The sequence below is a fragment of the Falco cherrug genome, chromosome 3 (assembly GCF_023634085.1).
Source record: "Falco cherrug isolate bFalChe1 chromosome 3, bFalChe1.pri, whole genome shotgun sequence".
NCBI lineage: Eukaryota > Metazoa > Chordata > Aves > Falconiformes > Falconidae > Falco > Falco cherrug.
Genome location: NC_073699.1, coordinates 69,242,965 through 69,257,015, shown reverse-complemented (window position 1 = coordinate 69,257,015; position 14,051 = coordinate 69,242,965). Strand labels below are relative to the sequence as shown.

The 14,051-nt window shown below is 37.5% G+C and overlaps 1 protein-coding gene across 1 annotated transcript in view; it reads right to left on the bottom strand.

Moving 5' to 3' along the window:
• Positions 1–14,051, bottom strand: part of ZNF407 (zinc finger protein 407) — a 344,031-nt gene that overhangs the window by 115,699 nt on the left and 214,281 nt on the right. The gene's annotated exons all lie outside the window — the stretch shown is intronic.

Genomic DNA, 14,051 nt, shown 5'->3' with positions numbered 1-14,051 from the left:
TATTAAACTGTTCTTATTTCAACCCTTGAGTTTTACATTCCTTTCCAATTCTCCTCCCCATCCCCCTGGCTGAAAGGGAGTGAGCAAATGGCTGCGTGGGGCCTGGCTGCTGGCTGCGGTTAAACCACACCACCATTAGACGTGATGGAGCTCTGCTTTCCTGGAGATGGCTGAACACCCACCTGCCGATGGGAAGTAGTGAATAATTTCCTTGTTTTGCTTTGCTCGTGCATGTGGCTTTTACTTTACTTATTAAACTGTCTTTATCTCAACCCACATGTTTTATCACTTTTACTCTTCTGATTCTCCCCCCTCCATCCCAACACAGGGCAGGTGAGTAAGCAGCTGTGTGGTGCTTGGTTGCTGGCTGGGGTTAAACCACGATATGGAGATAAGAAAGAACTAACGTACATCTCAAGATTTGCTTAAATTGTCTGCTTTATCTAAAGAAAGTGTAAGTAGCCAAGATGAAACATCAGGAGCTCTCATTTGCTCAGGAAAAGGAAAACTCGTGTCCCAAACTTTCTAGAAATTAAGGCACTGTTCTAGGAAGTAGAACTCCTGAGTTTTGGGCTACCCTTATTTTGAGAAGGGCTGAATCCTGTTCTCCTGTGTCCCAGGAAACTGTAAGAGGTGGCATTAAATATCTTGCACATATCCTTTCTTCTTGAAACCTTGCCAATGGACAATGAGGAACCATCAGGAGCCAAAAGCAGATCTAATGCCAATTTTCAGAATTGTTCTTCTGTTTTCAGTGATGTTCCCCATATAACTTTCCTAGAAAATCCAGACAGGGTCCCAAAACCCTGTCCTGTGCCCTTTTAGCTCAGAATTCTAAACAACAACTAGAATCAGGCTGCAGGCAGCACTGCCATTATTAATTGAATGAATCCTGACTTGCCAAATATTCAGGCCTCTAATGAATACCGCAAAATACAGGAATAAGATCCTGTTCACCTAAAAGGTGTACCAAAAAGTCTTGAGGCCAAAATACCCATCTCCCCAGCACAAGGAATTCTGAGCACACCTCAGTAATTTCACTTAGTTGTGCAAGAACTTGCAGACTCAGTAGAGAGGGAACTGAAAAATAGAAACTCCTGAAGGAGTAGCTGCTTTTGTATTTAGACAGGGGTTTGGGGCATGATTTAGATCAGGATCCTCTCTGCAAAGCTGAGTGGAAACTAGAGGTATCTGGGTAGTTGATCCCACAACCTACTTGCCCAGTGTAACTTTTTTACTGTTCAGGATACAAAGTCTTGTGAAAGGTGTTGCAAATTCCCTGGCTTTCCATTTCTCTCCTAAGAAGCAAGTACTTCATGACAAGTGGAAAATCGTTGCTTCACTGAGGACGTGGAGGTGATGTGATTAACATCAGGGGGGCCAGGACTTTATCCACTGTCTTTATTTTTGTTTCATAGTTTCGAACCCATAACAGTACACATTATCCCGACAGCGAGAGCTGACTTCCAACTGAGCTGTGGAGCAGACACACTTAGATGGAGAGGGACTTAGTTATAATCCTTCCTGTTACAATAGTCCTGCCATGCTACTGGTGAACTGAATCTAAAAATGGGCCATTCAGAGCAGGCAAAAAAAAAAATTAAAAAAAAAATTCTCCTGATATTATGTTGTACTGTTCTGAGGGAAAAGAAATACGAACATAAAGGAGGAAGCCATGAACAGATGCAGGTGGATAAGAACTCGGAACAAACAAATGCTGTATCTGCTTTTCAGAATACACTTCTGCAACCTAGAGCACTAAGAGAGCAAGTGTCACCCAATACCATATACTCATCTCTCACCTCTTGCACCACCACCAGGCAACAGACAGCAGTTCCCAAAAGCTGCACTCAAAGGCCTTGATTGGGCTGATTTCCCTGATTTGATATTGCTATTTGATAGTAACCACCTGCTTTGCCCTTGCAAGGGCTCAGATTTAGGTCTTCCCTCTCTGGTCTGACACTGACTTGAACAAATCTGGTACAAATTCCTTTATCTTTGAAACCTTTCTTCTACTTGAAAGTATTTTTATTGCTCCTCAAAATGACTACATTTTAGCATGCAAAAATCAATCAGCTAAATACCGTATAAGATGACTGTGCTATAATTTATTAGTGCTGATCAAAATCTTAAAGGCTGTGTAATTAAAATTCAAATTAAAATGTGATGAAAGTCACATTTAGTCACCTAAATGACAAGGCTGAATTCCAAATAGGTACAGAGTGACTGGACCCCATGCGAGATGAGAATTCGTGGATGCTCAGTATCACTAAAAGCATGTAAAAAGAACTTAGTCTTTGTTCAAACTTTGCTTCTTTTCCTCACGTAAATACATCTATCTAGACCTATGCATTATGTCACAGTTCATTAGTAAATGTCCTAAAGAAAACAGAAGAAATGCCAAAGAAATCACTTGTGGAATAATCTCTCCATAATGGGAAGCTTCTTCCTATTCACTGACAAAGAAATGACTGCTCTCATATAAGGGGTAACAAATCAGTTCCAGAAAATCTCTTTTCTAAAGAAAAATATGGATAGCTGGGTGTGCTTTATCCTTAAAAATACCTTTCAAGTTTTAACTTTTAAAATGAACTGTCCTGACAACTTGCAACAAACAGTTAATTTGGGACCCAGAAACATTGATGCATGAGCACTGTACCAACTGAAGCATGGTTTTCTATGGGTTCTTGCCCTGTTCACTAAATCTCTCAACACAGTAGCAACAGCTCCCCAACGTGTCTTTCAAGATACTCCCATCAGGCAAGAAAAACTAGCTGTGCTGGGTGGTGGGGCTGGAACAATACACTGGATGGTTGTAAGAGAGAGGAATGCATTAAGAGCTTAATTTCGCCTGCCTGTTCCTCACTGATTATTTCCACACACACACACACCCTCCTCTTCTCATCCACCTCTTTCAGGAAACATGTAGGAACTTAAATTATCTTAGCAACTACTACACGGTGTCAGTTTTGACCGAAACTGGCCAACAGCTTAAAAAGTTATTAAAGAGACTGACAGAAGATGGATGGATGGGCTGGTGTAAGTCTCAGAATAAGTTAGGAACATCAGGCTAAAAATCAATCCTCATCAACTGATTTATAAAAATTGCCTTTTTGAACTAAAGACACACCTACTTCCTGAAAAGAAAACAAATTACTAATAGGTTTTTGTATGTTAAAATACTCATAGAAGATATCTCCAAAATTTGCCCTTGGAAATGGTTCTCTGCATTTTACTGAAAGCTTGTTAACAAAACAATGTATAAAGTACATATTTTTCTAATGAAAAGTCATCAAAACTTCATTCATTTTGATAATCACAGTACCTTCTACAACTGTATTAAGTACTGTTTGCCCTGTAGACTGTGCGTGTAAAATTTCAACAGAAATGTTTTGAGGAAGTTCAGCATGGGAAGACATTCCACATGGGATTTCTAGCAGAACAAATTATGTCCTCGACTACAGTTGTTAGAGAGAAACCATAATTATCTTCAACAGGGATTAAAGGAGAGTGCACTGAAGTTACAAATATAAAGCTATAAATACTATATTTTAAGGGGTACCAGTAATATCACAATGAATTACTAGGATTATGTTCAGACAGTTTATGATGTCACTAGAACCACTCGATGTATTTATAGGATTAAAACAGAAATAATTTTACAGTATTCTGAACTGCAGAGTTTCTAGTTGTGTGTTTTTTAAATGATAACATCACTTAAAATATAAAATGATAGCAATGCTGGAGAACATCAGTGTTCCTTTAAAGCATTATTTTAAAATACGCATATATTCTAGGAATCATGGCAAGCTGGGCATTTTGCCTAAGCAGAAGGAAAACCAAACCAAAACAGGACTAGAGGTCAGCTGGCCTGAGGCACAGAGCAACGTGCAGCTGTGCTACCAACCCTGGGAGCACCAGGGAGATCTGGGCAGTCTTTAAGAGTCAAAAATCGCTTTGGAACCCCCTCTTCACTTCAGGAAGAATAATCAATTTGTTCTCAGGCTATGAACAGCAGCAGCTATTTCCTATCCCTCTCAGTTCCCACTATCTCCCTGTTTCAGTTCATTTACAGAAGGAGGTAGAAAATATTGAGGAATGTCTTCACTTCAGTCCCCCAGCTCATGGGTAGGAGGAAGGAGAACAGCATTGCACCAGCTTGTTTCACCTGGCACACTAAGCCCCAGCACGTATAACCTGTGAGGGGAAGATGAGGAGTGCTGTACAGACCTCATCTTTTATCTGAGGATGGAAAACAAGAAACAGTAGCTTTGACTCAAGGCATCCAAGAATGCAGAACAACCTTTTTCATACATATTTTGGACACTGTTTTTTTCCTTTATTTTTTCCATTATTAAAATAATGTATTTAAAAATACAGCATAAAATTCAGGTACATGTAATATGCAACAGCTTAAAGATAAAAGCTAAAAAACCCTAATATAGTAAACAAATTTAATGCTATTACCACCGCTTTTAACATTTTTAATAGATAGAAAGAAAACTGGAAACAGCTCTTGAGATTTTTTTTTTTAAAAAAGTGGTTTAAAAAAAAAAAGATAAAGAGAAAAAAAGAACACTGACAATACCAGTGCTGCACTCCATCACTTGCAATAACAAAACTAAGGGCTTTATGTGCTGGCTTTTACAAAGCAAGTCCCTAAGAAGTCTCAGCAATATCTACATCTGCTATTCAAACCTAAACAGGCCTAGCATAACCACAAACACCATCCCAATCAGGGACAATATAGTTGTAACAAGCAACTTAAATTACTTGGACAGCAGGCTCCTTCTAGACTGTCTCTTTGTTAAGGAAATCTCAAGTGAAATACATCCCTAATCCATGACTTCAGAGAATGAAGTACAGTATCATACAACAGAGTCTGCAAAATGGTTTTAGGGAAGGCAAGCTGTTGCATACCAAATGGCCTGTCTTCCCTACACCACATTTTCCTGTGGGGAACACTGTCTTCATGCAGCAGCTCAGGAAAGAAAAAAGGTGACTGATAGTATGGAGAGCTGCAAGGCACATGAAATCTTTGGACAAGCTCTCCTTCTTCCTACCACAGCTTCTACTGGCCAAGCTTAAGCAGCAGCTTGGACCCCATGGGTCCCAGGAACTGAGCTCCCAAATCTCTGATGCCTCTGCCTCCAGAGCAGATTGTCTAGTGTGCTGGAGGTCTTGGAGATGGGCTTTAAGCCTGTAGGGGTTCCCCACCACACTGGTGAGGAGAGTAGCCAGGAGCACGAGCCTCCTAAACCCCAGGTGCTGACTAGTCCCAGAGCCTCATTCATTGTATTGTGGCCCCTGGAAAACACCTTCCAGCCACACCGCAAAGGTGCAGGCCTGGTGGATCAAACCCACAGCTTCCACTTTTGAGGCAGGGAGCCTCATTGTGGAGGCAGAGGCTTTAGTACCTCTGTTCCCAAAATGCCCCAATGTACCGCTCCAGGGGAATTTGGGCAGAAGCTGTCACACAAAGACAACTTTGTTGGAATGTGCAAGCGATGTTATTTAGCTTCAATAAACCAGGAGCCATATTTATCTGGAAAATTGCTCACCAATTCTAATGCATTAGAAGTATCTCAGTAGCAAGCTGTTCTCAAACAGAAAAGTTTTTTCTTTCTTTCCTTCCTTTACCTGCTATTCAGCAATTCTTTTCTTTTTCTTATTTTCATCAGTTGTAAAGGGAGAAAACCTTTTCCCTTTTTGTCCTTTGCACTAGGCGACACCTCTTTCTAGAACTTCTTCTGAACTGAATTTGTTTTCTGTCACTTCCCAACATTTTAACCTATTTTCTATGTCACATAGGAAGGAGAAATAGGGAAGATTGTCACAAAGACAGCATTATTACATAAACTTTCTTACATGGTAGTAGCCATATTGCCTGGAGAATAAACCACACGTAATACAGACGGCTATTGTCCATTAATCTCATCCTGAAGGCCTGCACACCACCAAAATATTTTCAGACTGCTATCAGCCAGGTAGTTAGCAATAATAATAATTGCTTGTAGATTTGACCAGCCCCAAAGATAGCTTTGGCTCTTTTATGATGACTGGAATAGGGATTAAAGAGTGGTAAAAGAAACAAACATTTATTTTTTATTCTGTGTTAACAGGTAAGAGCAAAGAAAACATATATAGTCACTTTAGCCTTTTCTTAAACTACTTTTTACCTAAGATGGTCATATGAATCAAGCAATTATGCCAATGACTATTTTTAGATCAAACTATTCCAACAAATGAAAAATTATTTGTAGACATAAAAGATCTTCATTGTACATTTTTATCAGAAGCACTGTAAGAACAGGAAATTGCAAGTCTTTTTTGTTACTAAAAGCTATGTTTAGACCATAGCCTTGCCATTCATCTTAAGGTTAATACTAAGATTTTATTTACTATCAAAATACAACCTACTTAAGATTATTTTAGTTTGAAATATATGCTGGTGTTCCAGATTTATAAACGTTAATTTATTATATATTAAAAATAAATATAGGTATATTTACTATAACATTTATGCTCCTTAAGAAAGAGGAATAGATAAGACTGTGTTGATTGCATGTGATAGGAAAAAAGAAGTGTGAGGACAGGAAGAAGATAAAATGTCATAAGACAATTAAGACATTAGTTACATTAATCTGTCCACTGCATGAATTGGTCTTATTCATATTTCCTAAACACCAGATATTCAGGTTTTGCATTAAGTGTGTTGGACTCGAATCCAAAAAAAGAGCACCGGTACAGCAGGAGAGAGGCTGCATAAGAAGAAAAGTTTAGGGACAAAGCCCAGACTGAACAGCGAGCAGAAGACACTAACTACTGCAAGAAATCAGGAACCCGAAAATGTTTTTGTAGAACTTAAATCAAAGTGTGAACAAACTGATGGAGTGCTAAGCTAGAGTCCCAACAGGCTGCAACAAAGAGAAACTGTCAGAAGTTAAAACTATATAGATATTTTTACATTGATATCAAGATGACTGCATGTTTCAGTAACATTAAACTCAGTGGTTACCCCTGAAAAATTTAGCATGACATTTAGGCTTAAATACATCATTTAAAAGTTGTCGTTCAAAGGATTCAATCCAAAATGAGGCTAGAAGAGTATTATCAATGCTTGCAATTGCAGCACCGGCTTGAAGATACTTGGGTAGATCCTTAAAGTCCCAAGTCCAGTGTTCAGTATTAGCATTAGAATAACAGATTCTATTATTAGAAAATTAGAATAATTCATTGAATTATAAAGACAACTTTTCATTCCTCTACTTAGAGTGACCACAAGAAAAAAAAAGTGGAAACCAACAATAAATAAATAAATAGAAATAAGGAAGAAAAAACAAAACAAAAAAATGCTTGAGTTACCAACATTCATGGAATTATTGATGGATTTCCATATAATAAGGAGTAAGTATTATCCATTAAAATAAATAAAAATCCATAGTACCCTTCTATGAAGTACAGTGCATTTACTATGCTATTAGTTAAGAATATGGAAAAGATTTTACAAAGTGATGATACTATTGCATACTGTGCAAAAGCCTCTTAACAGGGCAATCTCCTTGTGGACCCTAGTCATTAAGTTTACATACACCAATATGTTTGTTTGTGCACGTACTTATGTGTCTCTTTTTAAGAAACAATCATGTTTTCTAATAAGCATACGTTCTCTTAAGTAGTCCATGCAGTGACTTGGCATCTGACAGGAAGGACAGAGAGAACTATGAGAGAGGGAGATAAGTTCTGTATGCTGCTGCCACCACAATTCTCAAAAATTGCAGAGACTGGATTTCTGTCAGTGCAGAGAGAATAAACATCTCCCAGCAAGGGCCATATCACTGTGTGCTCTCTGGTTCTACAAGTTTCTGAACGTTAGGAACTACCTGTGGAGTCAAGTCTCTTGGTTAATGTGACAGCTGATCCATATTTTGCACTATCTCATTGCATATTTTTAAGATGAGTTTACCATATGAACTATTTGCTATAACAGGTGAAATAATAATAAGTTTTATTAAGCAACAGAAACAACATAAAGAGAATAATACTAACCCTTTTGTATGCCATGTATTCACTGGAACGATTAAAGTGTTTCAGATTATTTTTCTTTTATAGACTAAAATACTACAGCATAATTTATTCCAGATTAATAGAAATATTAGCGAATATTTTGTCTGAATGTTTATTAAAAACTAAGAGCTGAATAATATTCTGAGGAGTTTGCATCTGGGAACTATGCCCATGCACTGACAAAATATCTCTCCAAACTTCTATCTTCATTTGTTTATAATTCTGCTAGCACAAGACACCGGATATCCTCAGCTCCTGCTGCTGGTCACAACAGAAGCTCAAGTGCTTCCTGAAAGCCCAGTTTGCTTTATCACATGCATACATTATTGTACTTAGCAATTTCTTATTAGTACAAAGTATATGCACTTTCTTTAGTAATTCTGCCTTTGTGATATATATAAAGAAGTGGTTTTCCATAGTGCAGTGGTGCTTGTCTCTTGGAGTCCCCATCAGCCTAATGTTCCATACAGTTGTATAACCTAGTTATTTCCTATACAAGCATATTAAATTTCACTGGTTACCAAGAGCGTATGAATGTCAACATTTTAATGATAAATACACTGTTTTATCATTTTATGTAGAAGTTGCCTTAACAGGCTTTCAGTTTTGCTGTGAATAAGTACATATTGTTACCTCAGCATTTAAAGTAGTCCCTAGTTATTCTTGATATAGGGAATAGTGCACAGCTGATGCAATCATACCAAGACAACTAAAGGTTATTAAATTCACCAAAATAAACAGAGAGAAAACACTTACTTTGCACATTCTTATGACTTAGGTGCAAATCCTGGAGCGTATTATAAACTGGTCTTTACAACCTATGAACAGATACTATAAGTCAGAGGGAAATAGGAACTCCCTAGGGATGCTGTCCAAAAAAAGAAAAGTAGCCCCTGTGGAGTCACTCCCCCTAAGTCATGCTGCTGCTGCTGCTGAAAATATGCAATGAATCCTTCTGCAGTTGGAATTTCAGATGCCATAATCCCTTACAGAATGTTGTCTAATTATTTTATTATGCATAATAAATGTAAAATATTTATTTTAGTTTACATAATTATATTAAAAATGTATGCCATTTATTCTCAGTCTTTTAAGACATCCTTCACAAGTCATATACTTTATAGAAAGGTGCATTTAAGGAATTAATGCTGTTTTACTGGCCTGGCTGTTTGTTTTATACAACTTCTAAACCCTCTTATCTACAGCTGTGGAACATCACCAATCCCCTGGGATGCTGCCCTCCATTCCCTCCTTCCCCTCACCACCATGAGTACTCTATGGAAAATGAACCACACAGTGGAATCACAAAGAAATTAATTTTGTTTAATTAAAGCACAGGGATGGCACAAAGTACATTAGCATTACACCTGTCCCACACCCTCACAGTCAAAATTGTAGCAATACTGTTTCTGTATCACAAAACTATGCCAGTGCTCATTCTGAGCCCTGAACTCCAACAAATTTGACTTTGTGAGAAAAATGGGGCTCTGCCTTTCACCCCCACACCACAAAACAATGTAATACAGACCCATACCCCTCACATACACCATGAACATAAATTATCACTTGCCTGAGAAGCTGTGATACTTACATGGACAGTCAGTACGAATGGGAGTTAATTTAAAGCCTAACATACAACTAAAATGAGATTCCTAATACTTTACTTTAGACACATGCACAAAACCAGTTCAGTTTTTGAAATGCTGTATATCTGCATCTTTCATTGACATCATCAGGCACGGGAGTTTAGCACTTCTGAAATCAGGTTAAATTCAGGTGCCTAAATATGTTGCAGGTTTAGAAAATCTGGCCGCAGACTATACAACCAACAGATTTCGGAATCAGTTGAAGTTCACGGATATTGTTCAGTTTCAGGATGTTATACAGCTCTTCACTATTTAAATGCAAACAGTATTGTTGTCAGTATAACTGTAGGACTGTGTAATCTGAAAAGTTCAGCCACATAACACGTCTTTTTTCTATGACTAAAAAATTACTGCATATGTAATAGTGGTATAGGGCCCTATGAGACCAATTCCCTATTATAAAATTAAGTTGAACATTAATTCAGAGTGAATGAATATTTTTGTATGACAAAGCACACTGACTTAAGAACAGAGACATGCTGTGTGATTTGAAAAAGTAAATCCAAAGGAAAATTGTGCATATTTTTATCTAAATATGGCAAACCTAAATTGAAACCACAAATATAAGAAAAATATAACCAAAACATTTATCAAGCATGTTTTTATATTTACAAATATATGTTATCTTTTTCTTCCTTCAAAAAGAATTAATTTTAAAAAACAGACTGAAAATATAATTTCTGTTTATAATTGTTAGTAGAGGTCACATACTGCTACATAGAAAAGCAGATGTTAATTTCTTTGTTATGAATATACAAAAGATTTAGACAAAAATATCAAGTGGTCACAGTACAAAAAGTAGAGATGAAAGGTAACATTTTTGCAAGAATGTTTAGGTATGATCATAAACATAGATAACAAAAGCAACTTGGTAAAATAAAATTAGCAAAATCTCCCATTTTCCTTTTGGGACTATGCGTACTATTGGGAATATACGATTTGTGAGCTAAAAATGCTAGATTAGTTTATTATTCACTTCAGAAAGCCACATCCATTTATGCCTTTTCCTAAGTAAGAAAATAATTTCTCATGTTGTGGGTTATATAGGGAATAAATTCCCTTTTCTCTTCTATGCAGCCAAAATAAATCTTTTTCCTGTAGTACCTTACAGACTATTTCACTTCAGTTTTTGCTGCTAAGCAAAAAAACCACCCGAACAACCAACCAAAAACCCACCACCACCAAAAAACCCCAGCCACCAAACAAACACTCCAAACACCCACTCCACCCCCCCAGAAAAAAAAACCAAACCAAAGACAAACCCCACAAACCCTAAGATTTTTAGATGCATGTCCAGTCACAGGTGATCCAGATTTGCCTAACAGTTCCTAAACTCAGGTTAGTTTATTTTAATAGCCTTTCTTCCTTTACTCCTAGCCAGGGTTAGCTAGCCTTTCACTCACTAGACTGGCAAGAGCTTTTGCAGGATGATTGTTCACAATTTCCTCCCAAGGAATTGAAAAGCTTGAAATCAGAAATCTCTAAGAACCCTGTGAGCACTGATGAGCTGAACAGGAATAATTAAATTACCTTGTATTTAGACACTCTTTTAATTCAAGTGTCTCAAACTACTTTATAAAATAGAGAGATCACTTCACCTATCAATGAAAGGAGATTTTGTGGTAGCACTAACAATACTCTTCTCCAATCCGTACACAAAATGAGAAATATTCACCTTGCTGAAACTACAAGGGTCATTAAAGAGTCTGCAGTTGCCAAGCAACACTAAACAGCAACATCCAAAACAGTCCAGATGAACTTAAGAGTGCTAGGACTGAGTTGAAAGCATCACGATGAGAACTCATCCACTAGACATGGCAGCAAATTTTATTAAAATCTGCTGACCTACTGGTATCTTGATTTTATGTTTTCTGTAGGCGATGCTCGCAAAAGTACACACTGTCTGCTGAACTGGTGCACAGGACACTATTAACAGAGTTGCTAATATATTTCCACAAAAAGAGGTAGCACTGGGTGAGTTGACAAGGAGGCAACATGATTCCCTTAAAATTATATTTTAAAACAAAAAAAAAAAAAAAAAGAGAAAAAAAAAAAGGTGAGAGGGGTGGATAAAGAGCAAAAAAAATACTTGCCAACAAGTCTGGCTAATATCCCAGGACTATGGAAACTGGCAAGCACAAATAGGACTGCTGGGCTAATAAATACAGCAACCCCTCTACTAACTCCTCTGCAGCTACAGAGTGCCTCGCTGCCTCTATGAACTTGCAGCAGCAGCAACAGTGCTCTGATTCCTGCATCCCTGCCAGATGGTTTTCAGCTGAGCTCAGAACAAATTTCCTGCAGAATCAAAGCTTCATCAGCTGGTATCTGTAGAGATCAGCCTCCAAAGATTAGGTCAAAATTGGCCTGTAAGGGATGGAAACTAACATTCCATTACCATGAAACATTTATTTTTCAATAATATAGAGGCAGGGAATGCTCAAAAATTTCTTGTTAATCCTGATAAAATTAAAGTTATGCTTGCTTCTTCTCTAATAACCTCCAATACAATAAATTACCAGCAAAAAAAATGGCATTTCTATCCCATACAGAAAACTGTCCATCCAAAGAAAAATGATCTCCCATCTTTTCACTAAACAGAGCATTAAAGTTACACATTTTGTCATACTGAGTGAGGGAATTACATCCACTCATCGCATGTGTGTAACAGGCCCCAAACTGCAAACTAATTCACATCTACAGTGTTCCCCCTCCCTAGGGTCTTCAGGCCAGGAACTCAAACCCACTGTAACCCACCTCTCACTACTTAGTTCTTTAATAAGAATATTCCTTCCAATTGGGATAGTTCATTACAGTGGATGCCCACAAGATTAAGCCTCCTCAAACATGTAGCATCAAACATAGCACACTATTGCTTGTATGCTCTCACTTGACTCAACACAGGCCTTTTAAAACAACCACTCTGCAAACACAAACCCATCTTTCTTTCTTAGGTGACTTACTGAAGCTGACAGAAACATTTAAGAAAAGAATAGAAAAAGAAAAGAAAAGAGGAAGAAAAGAGGAAAAAAAAAAAAAAAGAAAAGAAGTGAAGCAGGGGGACCCTTAAGGTAGCAGCACAGAAATGGAAGCCCCCACCCCACTGAGGTTATCAAATTCAGTTCTCTGCAGTTCTAGACATTGATTTAATGGGTGCTCAATACAGAAGAGTTCACACATTTGCTCCACATACACAAAGCAATGCAACAATTTTTTTTTGTACAGATACTGCACGATCACTGCAGAAGCCTTCTGTACAGAAGCTTTCTGTAAAGCAGCTCATAAATAGCATGAAACCAGGTATTTTGAGAGCAGCTAGGCTTTGTTTTATAATCTTGTTTTAGGAAACTACATTAAAACTTATACTAAAAGAACATTACAGTTGTATGCTCAGCATTAAAAGAAAATATAAAACACTATAGTGGTATAATCAAATGTTTAACTTTCTCTTGCATGCATGCATCACAGCACATGCATCTAATTACATAATCATATGCCATTTATCAAATATAATACTGATTTTTAAAAAACATTTTGCACATCAACTCTTGAAAATTGCTCATTAATAACTTCTGTGAATTCCTTTATAGTACATACAGAGTAGCCACCTCACTGCAAGGTATTAAAAGTATTCAAGAGTGTAGAAGCATGTTTAAGAAGAGCAAAGAACCATTTAAGAAGCATTATGAGATCATTTAATAAGTAGTCTATAATGAACCAAAGACACATGGGGTGAGCACCAGAAGTAATCTCAACTGTCCATGCATGAGATTTTTGAGAATTTAATCTATAGCCCTAAAAGGATGGGTTTTAGTGGTGCAACATGGGAGGCCTTGCCACGCAACAAACCCTACAGCCAACTCTCATCCAAACACCCTGGCTGGCAAGGAGAAGGAAAACTGGAGCAGAAAAACAAGACTCTGCAGCACCGTAACTAGCTCCAGTTGCTTCCCCCTCTAATAAGTGTCTGGTGAGTATTTAGGCTGCTAAGCCTTTTAGGAGACTTTTCCTTTCTTGGTGAAATGGTTGCAAGTCAACCGAGAAAAATTTCAAAACTGCAACTGATTTGAAAAGGCAATGCAGATAAGCAGCCTCACCATGGAGAGTTCTAACAGACACTAGAGCAGCTGTGAAACAAACACTCAACATAAGCACTGCAGTGTTACGACCAAAAGGTTTCCCATCATTTGTTTTTCTTTATAAAGTAATATCTAAATACTGAAGACTAAGTTTTTAAATTTAGCTCCTAATTTAATATGCAATTACTGCTTCCCTGATGGTGTTTTAATGGCAATATATTTTTACTGGTGACTTTAAATGAACCTCATCTGATCACCT